Here is a 13,344-nt window from a genome sequence, read left to right as displayed (position 1 = left end):
GTATATAAAACCTAATATAAATATTATAAACCCTAAAATAAACATGGTTGACCATGGTTTACTATTGTTGATTTTCATATTGAGACAATCTTTGTCACAATCTAGAGTTGGACCATGGTTGACTATCATTATAGACCCAAGGGATTTATATTAAACCAAAGGATCAATATTATAAATGCTCTGAATAATATTATAACCTAGGAATATGAACCCTTAGATTAATAAACACAAGGGATTGATATTATAAAACCAAGAGAATAATAAACCTAAGGGGTTAATACTAAAACCCCAAGGGATCATAAACAAAATGGAATAATATTAAACCCAAGGGATTAATATTATAAAGTCGAGGTATATAAAACTTAAAATAAATATTATAAACCCTAAAATAAACATGGTTGACCACAGTTGATTTTCATATTGAGACAAGCTTTGTCAAAATGATTTTCATATTGAGACAATATTTGTCAAAATGTGACTTGGACCATGGTTGAGTATGGTTTATTTTCATATTGAGACAATATTTGTCACAAGGTGACATTGGACCATGCTTGACCATCATTGACAATTATTGATAATGGTTTACCATTGTTGATGATGGTTGAGAATGGTTGACCATGGTTGATTTTCATATTCAGACAATCTTTGTCAGAATGTGACATTGAACCATGCTTGACGATGATTATAAACCTAAGGGATTTATAATAAACCCAAGGATTAATGTTATAGACATTATGAATAATATTATGTGCTAGGAATATCAACCCTTAGATTAATAAACTCAAGGGATTGATATTATAAACCCAAGGGGTTAAGACCAAAACCCCAAGGGATTATAAAACCAATGGAGTAATATTAAACCCAAGGGATTAATATTATAAACACGAGTTATATAAACCCTAAGATAAATATTATAAACCCTAAAATAAACATGATTGACCATGGTTAATTTTTATATTGAGACAATCTTTCCCACAACGTGATGTTGGACCATGGTTGAGCACAACTGATTTTCATATTGAGACAATCCTTGTCACAATGTGACATTTGACCATGCTTGACCATGATTGACCATCATTGACAATAGTTGATTATGGTTTGCCATTGTTATAGATGGTACATAATGGTTAACCATGGTTGATTTTCATATTCAGATAATTTTGTCACAATGTAACATTGGACCATCATTGACCATGGTTGACCATTACTATAAACCCAAGCAATTTATATTAAACCCAAGGGATTGATATTATGAACCCAAGGGAATAATAAATCCAAGCAGTTAATACTAAAACCCTAAGGGATTATAAACCCAAGGGAATAATATTAAACCCAAGGGATTAATATTATAAACCCAAGGTATATAAACCATAAGATAAATATTATAAACCCTAAAATAAACATGGTTGACCAAGGTTCATCATGGTCAAATTTCATATTGAGACAATATTTGTAACAATGTGACATTAGACCAAGGTTGACCATAGTTTACCATGTTTGATTTTCATATCGAGACAATCTTTGTCACAATATGACATTGGACAATGGTTGATGACGATTGGCAATGGTTGACTATGGTTGATAGTCATATTGAGATAATATTTGTCACAATGTGACATTGGACCATGGTTGACCATCATTGATTTTCATATCAAGACAATCTTTGTCACAATGCGACGTTGGACCGTGGATGATTTTCATATTCAGAAAAGTTTTGTCACAATGTCACGTTGGAACAAGGTTGGCCATGATTATATTATAGGCGCTATGAATAATATTATATGCCAGGAATTTCAACCCCTATAATAGTAATCCCAAGGGATTGATATATTAAACACAAGGGAATAATAAACTGAAGGGGTTAATACTAAGATCCCAAGGGATTATAAACACAATGGACTAATATTATAAACCAAAGGTATATAAACCCTAAGATAAATATTATAAACCCTAAAATAAACATAGTTAACCAAGGTTCACCATGGTTTATTTTCATAATGAGACAATATTTGTCACAACGTGACATTAGAACATGGTTGACCATAGTTAACCATGTTTGATTTTCATATTGAAACAATATTTGTCAAAATGTGACATTAGACCATGGTTGACCATAGTAGATGACAGTTGACAATGGTTGTCCATAGTTGATATTCGTACTGAGATAGTCTTTGTCACAATGCGATATTGGACCATGGTTGACCATGGTCCACCATCATTGATTTTCATATCGAGACAATATTTTTGAGAATGTGATGTTGGACCATGGCTAGTTTTCATATTGAGAAAATATTTGCCACAATGTGACATTGAAACATGGTTGACCATGGTTATAAACCCAACAGATTTATATGGAACCCAAGGATTAATATTATAAACCCTATCAATAATATATACCCTAGGAATATGAACCCTTAGATTAATAAACCCAAGGGAATTCCATTATAAGCTAAGGGATAAATAATAAAAAATAAATGCAATAATATTACACACAAGGTATTAATATTATAAATCCAACATATATAAACCATATGATAAATAATTATAAACATTAAAATAAACATGGTGACCATGGTTTACCATTGTCAATTTTCATATTGAGACAATCTTTTTCAAAATGTGATATTGGACCATGGTTGATTTTCATATTAAGACAACCTTTGTCACAATGTAACATTGGACCATGGTTAACCATGATTGACCATGGTTGAAAATGGTTGACGATAGATGATTTTCATAATGAGACAATCTTTGTTAGAATATGACATTGGAGCATTGCAAATAAATATTATAATCCCTAAGATAAATATTATAAACCCTAAAATACATATGGTTGATCATGGTTTACCATGGTTAATTTTCATATTGACACAATATTTTTAAAAATGTGATGTTGGACCATTGCTGACCATGGTAGACCATGGTTGTCACAATGTGACATTAGACCATGACACAATCTTTGACACAATGTGACCATTATTATTGACCATGGTTAACCATGACTTTCCATGGTTGAACTTGATTGATTTTAATTTTGAGACAAACTTTCTCACAATGTGATGTTGGAACATGGTTGACCATGATTGTCCTTGGTTGATGACAGTTGACAATGGTTTTCCATTGTTGTCAATGGTTAACCATTGTTGACGATGGTTGATGATGGTTGAAAATTGTTGACCATGGTTTATATTCATATCGAGACAATTTTTGTTACAATGTGACATTTTACCATGTTTGACCATGATTATAAACCCAAGGGATTTATATTAAACCAAAGTATTAATATTATAAAACCTATGAATAATATTATACCCTAGGAATATGAACCCTTAGATTAATAAAATCCCAAGGGATTATAAACCCAAGAAAATTATATTAAACCCAAGGGATTAATATTATAGTCCCAAAGTACATAAACCCTTATATAAATATTAAAAACCCTAAAATAAAAATTGTTGATCATGGTTTACCATGGTTCATTTTCATATTGAGACAATATTTGTCACAATGTGACATTGGACCATGCTTGGCCATGATTGACCATCGTTGACAATGGTTGAAACTGGTTTACCATTGTTGGTGATTGTTGACAATGGTTGAACATGGTTGATTTTCATATTTAGATAATCTTTGTCACAATGTAACAATGGACCATTGTTGACCATTATTATAAACCCAAGCAATTTATATTAAACCCAAGGGATCGATATTATGAACCCAAGGGCAAAATAAACCCAAGGGGTTAAAACTAAAACCCCAAGGGAATAATATTAAACCCAAGGGATTAATATTATAAACCCAAGGGAATAATATAAAACCCAAGGGATTAACATTATAAACCCAAGATATATAAACCCTAAGATAAATATTATGAACTATAAAATAAACATGGTTGACCAAGGTTCACCATGGTTGATTTTCATATTAAGACAATCTTTGTCACAATGTGGCATTAGAAAATGGGTGACCATGTTTGATTTTCATATTGAGACAATCTTTGTCACAATGTGATATTGGACCACGATTGACCATGGTTGACGACGAGTGGAAATGGTTGACCATGGTTGATATTCATATTGAGACAATATTTGTCACAATGCAACATTGGACCACGGTTGACCATCATTGATTTTCATATCGAGTCACAATGCGATGTTGGACCATGGATGATTTTCATATTGAGAAAATATTTGCTACAATTTCACGTTAGAACATAGTTGACCATGATTATATTATAGACGCTATGAATAATATTATACGCTAGGAATATCAACCCCTAGAATAATATACCCAAGGGATAGATATTATAAACACAATGGAATAATAAACTAACGGGGTTAATACTAAGACCCCAAGGGATTAATATTATATAACCAAGGTATATAAACCCTAAGATAAATATTATAAACCCTAAGATAAATATTATAAACCCTAAAATAAATATAGTTAACCAAGGTTCACTAAGGTTGATTTTCATATTGAGACAATCTTTGTCACAATGTGACATTAGACCATTGTTGACCATAGTTGACCATTATTTTCATTTTTGAGAAGATTCTTCAGCGAAAATCACATAGAGATATTTTTGTCGATGCGTTTCGAACCAACCAATGTGGTTCATCGTCAGGACAAGTTGAATGAGCAGATCTTGCTATGCATATTAAATAGGTAGGGCAGAATATTGAGATAATATTTTGAGATAATATTTTCATATTATCTTGCTATGCATTATTTTCATATTGAGATAATATTTTTCACAATATGACATTGGACCATGGTTGACCATGGTAAATGATGGTGGACAATGGTTGACCATAGTTGATATTCATATTGAGATAATCCTTGTCACAATGCAACATTGGACCATGGTTGACCATGGTCCACTGCCATTGATTTTCATATCGAAACAATCTTTCTCACAATGTGACATTGGACCATGGCTAATTTTCATATTTAGAAAATATTTGTCACAGTGTGATGTATAAACATGGTTGACCATGGTTATATACCCAAAAAATTTATAATGAACCCAAGGGTTAATATTATAAACTCTCTCAATAATATTATACCATAGGAATATGAACCCTTAGATGAATAAACCCAAGGGATTAATACTAGAATCCCAATGCAAGAATATTAAACACAAGGTATTAATATTATAAACACAATGTATATAAACCCTATGATAAATATTATAAACCTTAAAATAAACATTGTTGACCATGGTTTACCATTGTCAATTTTCATATTGAGATAATCTTGGTTAAAATGCAATGTTGGACCATGGTTGATTTTCCTATTGAGACAATCTTTGTCATGATGTGACAATGGACCATGATTGATCATGATTGACCATGGTTGACAATGGTTGACGATTTTTTATTTTCATATTGAGACAATCATTATCAGAATATAAGTTGGAGCATTGCAAATAAATATTATAAACCCTAAGATAAATATTACAAAACCTAAAATAAATATGGTTGATCATGTTTTACCATGGTTAATTTTCATATTGACACAATCTTTGAAACAATGCGATGTTGGACCATTGCTAACCATGGTAGACCATGGTTGTCACAATGTGACATTGGACCATAGCATAATCTTTGACACAATGTGACCATGGTTATTGACCATGGTTGACCATGACTATCCATGGTTGATCCAGGTGAATGTTGGTGGCCACATACCTATTCCACTTAGACCCCCACCATTATCTCTTTTAGTTTCCTAGTTTCCTTAACTGTAGCACAATTTACTATTTTTGGCAGTCTTTCGGGTTCTCAACTTCAGGAGTCGTTTCGAGGCCCTAAATGACGTTTTTTGGGAAAATTAGGGCAAATAGAAGACTTTGGATATGTTTCTTGCTTGAAAGTTGTAGTCCTCAAATAGATCTTTATAATGAGGCACTGTGCGTGTCAAACAAACATCGTATGACAAAATTACGACCCCGGAAGTTGAAATAGCAATTTACCCAAACTAGTCCCATAACTTTGGTGCTTCATCTCCTAGGGTTAGGTTTTTGGATGTTTAGAGTTTTCCATTGTTTTTCAATAATAAATAGGCCTTCGAGACTCATTGTAACATATTTTAGAGACATGTAGCCATCATATCTCTTCTCAGAGATAAGCTACCATTGCCTGAGCTAGTTTATTTCCATTATGTTTGTAAGCTTATTTAAGTATTTGATATTAATGAAATGAAGTGTTACTTCTATTGCATCTCTATATTTATGGTTATATTTGTAATTTGTTGTGTTCTTTTTTAATTTGTGACTAGTGGTATCAGAGTGGTCTGCTCTTTCTTGGTTTTTCTTTGCATGTCCCCAACGAGGTCGAGATATAAGGAGTTACGGCTTAAATTGGTCGAACCTTTGCAAGACTAACCTCGCAAACCCCGATGGCCTCCCATGGCGAAAGAGCAGAAAGACGAGGGGGCAGGAGATCCTTTCAAAATCATTCTCGAAGAAGCCCTTGAGCGACAGAGGAATGTGATGATGGACAACGTTTCCTAGATCCTTTAGCGACTACCCAAAGGCGACACATCTCCTTCCAACAGCCACTCTGGAAGTGCCACACCTTCAAGGTACAAGTTAACTTTTACATCCCATATTTGAAGGTTAGATAGATGTGAAAACCGTAGATATATGGTTAAATCTGCTTAAAGGATATTTTTTGTTCATGATTTTTCCAGGTGGGAAAATAATACTTTTGCAGTTCTCAAAGTTGCCCCCCATGTCAATGACTGGTGGGAAAACTACTGTGAGAAGAAGGATGAAAGTGCACCCTCATTATTTTCAGCGGCACCCACTTGGATTTTGTTCCAAGACATAATCAAGGAGAAGTACTACCCTATGGGGAGCCATGAGGATAAATACATAAAGTGGACCATGCTACGACAGGGAAGGGGCCAAGACGTGCTAGAGTTTACCAATGTTTTCCATACCCTTTGCATGAAGTTGGTTATCAAGGATTTTGAGTGGAATTTGGTACTCAAGTACCATGACTATCTACACAGGTACATCCATGATGAGATGGATTTTCTAGAGATATCCTCGCTCGGCATGGTGTACTGATATGTTGTCAAGATTGAGTAGAATTTTAAACAAAAAAAGTGTCGACTTTGGACTTGCAAATCTGAACCAAGGGAAAGGCACCCCAAAACCGCAAAGCAAAGGACAAAGCCAAGGCGGGGCAACCTAGGATAACCTGTCGAAGCCACAAGAAAAGAAAAACACCACGAAGACAAAGAAGGGCACGGGAAAGTGGTGTGAGTTCAATAAGATCTCCACTCACAACACAAGTGAGTGTCAGGTCAAGTAGTCACTGGTGGTTGAGTTGAAGGCTTCCAAATCTGTTGCATGTTCTGACTCTGAGTCAGAACCTAACAACATGAATGAAAAAGGGAAGCATATCATTGATGTAGAGCCTAGTGCTACCATGGCCACCACCAAGATCTAGAAGATTGATCCAGAAGATCTAGAGGGGGAACGCCTCTTCCACTCATAGATGTGGGTGAAGCGTTCTATGTTGGAGTTCATTGTCGATAGGGGGAGCCAAAAGAACCTCATTTGAGCAGAGGTCATGAAGCGTCTTGGCCTACTGACTACAACACATCCACAACCGTACACCATGGGTGGCTTCACCAAGGATGAGATATCTGTGTCAGCCAACAGTGTCGCCTTCCCTACAACATCAAGCCCTTCACGGATGTGGTATTGTGTGATGTTGCGTCTCTTGAATTTTGTGATGTATTATTATGAGATCCATACTTATGGAAGAGACATGTTGTATATGAGCCTAGACCTCACTGTATTATTATTTCTTTGGGTAATAAGTTGTACATGATACTGGAGGTAGCCTCGCGTACCACAATCTCTTTGATATCTGCTAAGAAATGTGGTAAGATCATCTCCCATATTGGGAATTTTTCATTCTTTCTGATTCACTCTCAAAGTAAGGGAAAGATCGTATCCACATCCATGGCCTTCGAGAAGGGTTCCTCCACACAGGAGAAGCAGGTGGATACGGTCATGGAAGAATATAGGGACATCTTCTCCTCGCCCACAGAGGTACCCTTGCACTGTTAGGTGAAGTATTTGATCCATATGACTCCCGGAGCACCTCTACCCAATAGGATGATATATCTTCTCTCCATTCTAGAACTTGAAGAGATCAAGTGGAAAACCTAGGAGTTGTTGCAAAAAGGGCACATCCAACCAAGTTCCTCGCCTTGCGGGAGCTCGATTATACTTGTACAAAAGAAGGATGGGACCTAGAAGATTTGTATTGATTATCAGGCACTAAACAAAATCATTGTCAGGAACAAGTATCTAATCCCATAGATTGGTGACCTTCGAGACCAACTCAAGGGGACCAAGTATTTCAGCAAAATCGATCTGAAGTTTGTCTAACACCAGGTTCCAATAGAGCCCATAGATGTATGGAAGACCACCTTCAAATCCAAGGAAGTCCTTTTTGAATGGTTCCTTTGGGTTAACAAATTCCCTTGATACTTTTATGAGGTTAATGGATGACATCTTGTAGCCCTTCACTAACTCATTCGTGGTTTTTTATCTAGACAACATCCTCATCTTCAGGAAGAGTTGGGAAGAACACTTGCAACACATTTGGCAGGTCCTTAAAACCATTCAGCAGCACAAACTGTGTGCCAATTTGAAGAAATGCACCTTTGGCATGAGCCAAGTCCAATATCTGGGTTACATTATAAATGAGCGTGGTGTGCATGTGGACCCAACTAAGATCCACTTCATTGGGGATTGGCCAGCCCCGACCACTCTAATAGAGTTTCGCATCTTTTTGGGCCTTGCAAATTTTTATTGGAAGGTTTGTGCTGGGATTCTTCCATATCACTTGTCCATTGAGTCGGATTACTAAGGGTCGGGCAAAAACAAAGTTTTCCTGGTCTAAGTCCAAACAGAAGGCGTTCGTTGTGTTGAAGCACCACATCTACTCTACACTGGTACTCACACTGCCAGACCTACAACAGCCATTTGAAATTTAGGCAGACGCCTCTGACTATGCTATTTGTGTAGTGCTCATCTGGTACGAGCATCCAATGGCCTATCATAGTGAGACACTTTCCGATACAATTCAAAAGTACCCCACCTATGATAAAGAGATGTATTCCATCGTGTAGAATTTCCATCCATGGAAGCATTACATTATAGGGAAGGAGACAATCATCCACACTGATCACTAGCCTCTTTACTTTATACAGACATAAGGGAAGTTGCAGAACGATCACCTTCAAAAGTAGTCTACATATGTGCAACAATTCCACTTGAACATTAAATACAAAAAGGGAAAAATCAATCATATTGTAGACTCCCCCATCCGAACCCTAGTTTTCAATGACTACGGTTCTCAACTCTTGTGGCCACGAGAACTCTGGATGGCCGAAATTATACAAAAATTATCCAGATTTCACCTCCACATACCATATGCTAGTAGATGGAAAATAAGTTCCTGATTTCCACCTCTAGGACACATTATTATGCTACCTGTCCCCCCTTTCTATTCCTTCAAGTGAGTGTGCCAAGGTGATTTGAGAGGTGCACTACAATTGGGTCACAGGAAACTTTGGTGTGGAGAAAATTGTGGTTGTATTGCAAAATTAAGTTTATTGGCAAGAGATTTCTAGAAATATAAAATTTTCCTGAAATATATGCCTAAGGAAAAAGCACAGTGCCAAGGCGTTGCGCTTCTTGAGCTGTTGATTTTTTGAATTTAGCTCCAAAATTCACAAAAAACCAAAAGTGCTCATAATTTTCTCAAAATTGGCTAGAGGTTGTAAAAGTATGTATGTTAAACCTTCATAGATGGTTCAAAAAGCATCTCCAAGTTCCCCTCATCCTTTCGGTCCTTTTTGGCTTCTTTGAGCTTGTTTTCAAGTTGCTTTACTTTAACATTGGTGATCTTGTTTTGAGCTTGGTAGTGGTGCGCCATATGCCTAAGCAACTGATTATCTTTGTTTTCCTTCTCAAGGAGCATCTCCAAGTGTTCATTCACCCTGTTGAGCCAATACTCCTTCTCTTGATTGACCTCAAGAGAAATTCAATCCTCTAGGTCTATGTCTTCATTCAACAAGATGTGTTCTTCCTCTTCTTGTAATGCCTTCTTTAGACCCTTTGTTCTTGGCCTTTTCCTCCTACCTTTCCCTTTTTCTCCCTCAGGCTCACTTGACTCTATGATTTCTTTGCCCTTGCCAACTTGCTGTAATAACTTGGTTAGCTCTTTTTCCAATTGCTTTGTTTTCAGCTGACTATTCTCCTATTCAAGGAACGAAATTATGTATCTATCTGATAGTCTTTATCTCTGATTGTCTGCTGCATGCTTGATGTCTAATCCTCTGCCTCTAAATCAACTAGCTCAAACTCAAGCTCAATTGTGTCTTTATCTCGTGCTGTTTATCCCTGCTTTGTTGATGTAGAAGGCTTGGCCCATTTCTCACCATGAGAAGCAAACACAAGCCTCTGTCCTCTCTTTTACATCTTGGTCACCTCAGGCTTAGATTCTTGAGTTTTCTCAAATGATTTTCTAGAGAACCCCACTTCCATTTGCTTTTTTGGTATGCTAGAGGTTTGAGCTGCTACATTGGCTTCATGCCATTTCAGGGTTGTTTCCAAAAAGGTTTCCCAAGTCATACCTTTCTCTACAAGCTGGTGAAGGACTATAGTCTTGATCAGACTATGATGAAACAAGCTTGGGTAGTGCTCCTTGTTCTTCATTTGTATCTTCTCTGACATTTTGGAAATGCTCCTGAATAGGTAGTTACACATGTTGAGTGGCTTCTGAGAGGTGAAGTGCATTAGGAGGCGAAAATGATAAGCATACAACCTAGAGAATCTTCCTTCACATGTAAAGAACTTCATGATAATCTTCATCAAAGGGGCATATTTCTCCAATAAGTATCTGAAAGGCATAGTGTGAGCATGTTTTTCCCTGTATGGTGTTTTTAAGAAAGGTTTATAATATTCAATATGTAGGTTCATTCCCTTGAACCAATATTCACCATTGTTTTGTAGCCCTGTAGCGAGTGAAATGGAGGCCACTGAAAAAATGGATTCAACACCAGCAATAACATCACTTTCACCCTTCAATTGAGTTTCCACCTAATCTGTCAACTACTCATGAAAATCCACCTCACTCACCCTGTTGCAGAAATCCAAGCAATGTGCATCTTCAAAGCATTGTTTGATAAAGGGCTATGAGTTGATTTCACTACAATTTGATGGCTCATATCTGAGTATTTTCCCTCCCTTGTGACGTCTCTTCCTCTCTGGTGAAGATTCTACCTCCATGATGACAAAAAACCTAGTAGCAGGAAAATGATAATAACTGTGAGATATGAGTGGAAATTGAAGTGATGTGAAGGTGGAGTTTGACAAAATGGTAAAGGAGGTTTAGGGTTTTAATGATTTCCTTGTGAGAAGCAAAAATAGATTTTGTTCTGAAAGTGCCTAGAAACCCCTAAGAATGAATTAGGGTTTCACTTTTGGAGAGGTAAAATTCTATTTTGAGGTTGACTGAGTGGTTAAAATAGTTTATTAAACATGTATATAGGTGTAGGGAAATATTTTACATGTTTAGAAACTAAGAAATAAGGGTGGCCATCATCAACCTATCATTCCCCATGAGAAATTTCACCACAAACCCTAATTTTAAAAATCATTGGCATGAGATGATTTTGAAAAGCAAAGAAGGAAGAGTAATGGTATAATTACTTGTTGCTTGGCCTAGGAAGCAATGAAATCAAGTTTTCAGGCTTAAAAATCAAATTTGGGAGAAATGTAGGCATTTTCTGGACATTCTACCCCATGTGCAGCGCAGTTAGGATGTGCATAGCGCCTATGCGCAGCGCCAAGCCTCCAAGTGCAGTGCCTTGTCTCTGTGTGCAACGCCTTGATATTTTTTGTAATTTTACCTAAACGTTTTCTCTCTTTTGGAGTGGAGAGCTCGATACTCAAGAGTGAATAAGAGGTAAATGAAACAATTTTGGGGCTTTTGAGTTTATATAGGCAAAATTATTTGTCTTTTTAAAAATAAATGGGACCCACAAACCTTTCAAAAACTAATTTGTTCACTTTTGAAAACAGAGTCACCTTTAATGCTGAAACCTGAGCTGTATTTTCACTTTCCCGAGTACTTAAATTTCTTCTAGAAATTTTCAAACATGAAAACATGATGAATGTGTGATAACCCACAAATGAATACCAAAGAGTTGCTTGTCATGCTCTATTCACTGCTGGATTTATTCATGAAAATGGTGGACCTTGGAAACCTTAGTGACCTAATGGATGGCTTGAAACTAAATGGAATGATGATGATAACTGACTTGCTTTTATTATGACACCTTCATAGAAATTTGATAGGTGACCAGCATGAGTGAATTTTGAAAAGATTGATTTCATTTCTATACTGACCAAACAGTGACCAAATTTTACTGTGTAAACCTCGTGACATAAAAAAATTGATTTTGATAGTCCTGACAAGCATTGTAAAAGCACATTTGATCCAAGTGACAAGCTAACAAAACTAACACTAACATTGGCTCCAACTAGGGATGGCAACTCCTTGGAGGTGTCAAGAACACCATAGAACTAGTAGCCTTATCCATTGGGTAATGAAGTCAACATGCAGGAAAAAAAACTTTTGACTTAAAACTGACTAACTTTTTGACATGACAATGACTAAAGAGTAAAATAAAAACCAAAACAGTAACTAAACAAAGAAGCCTTAGGGCCTTCTCTTTGGGCTTCAAACTCCTATGACAACTACTTAGATTGCTAGAAATAAAGTACATACCGGTATATACAATGGTGATGGATTTTCAGAACTCTTTCAGATATAATAGTGCTTGAGAAGCCTACCATTGATCACTCCTCCTGAATAATATCCTTCATCCATTTCTTCCAATAAGAAAGAATTCTTTCCTTTGAAAGCATAAAATTTGTAAGGTCCCTTCCATAAGTTTTCAAATTTTTCGTGTTTCCCCTTCTCTTCATTTCTAGCATCCCACCGAGGAACCACATCTGCTAGATTGAAATTGTCTTCCCTGGTCTTGTGATCATAAATCTTTTTAATCTTATCCTGGAGTTTAGATGTGTTCTTAAGAACCTCTTCCCTTGTCTGCTGTAAATGAATCATATGATTTATCCTTCTTTGCATATCATTAGTCTCACTATCCAATTCCTGTAGAATTTTCATGACCGGGACAACAAGAGATGAAGGAAAAAATGTATCAATCCCATATACCAACTCAAAAGGGAACATACCTATTGATTTTTTAGTGCTGACCCTGTCCGCCCATAAGGCATTG

The sequence above is a fragment of the Pinus tabuliformis genome, chromosome 8, assembly GCF_031772625.1.
Source record: "Pinus tabuliformis cultivar Carrire ecotype Pingquan chromosome 8, CPIR1, whole genome shotgun sequence".
Classification (NCBI taxonomy): Eukaryota; Viridiplantae; Streptophyta; class Pinopsida; order Pinales; family Pinaceae; genus Pinus; species Pinus tabuliformis.
Note: the sequence above shows the minus strand (reverse complement) of the source record.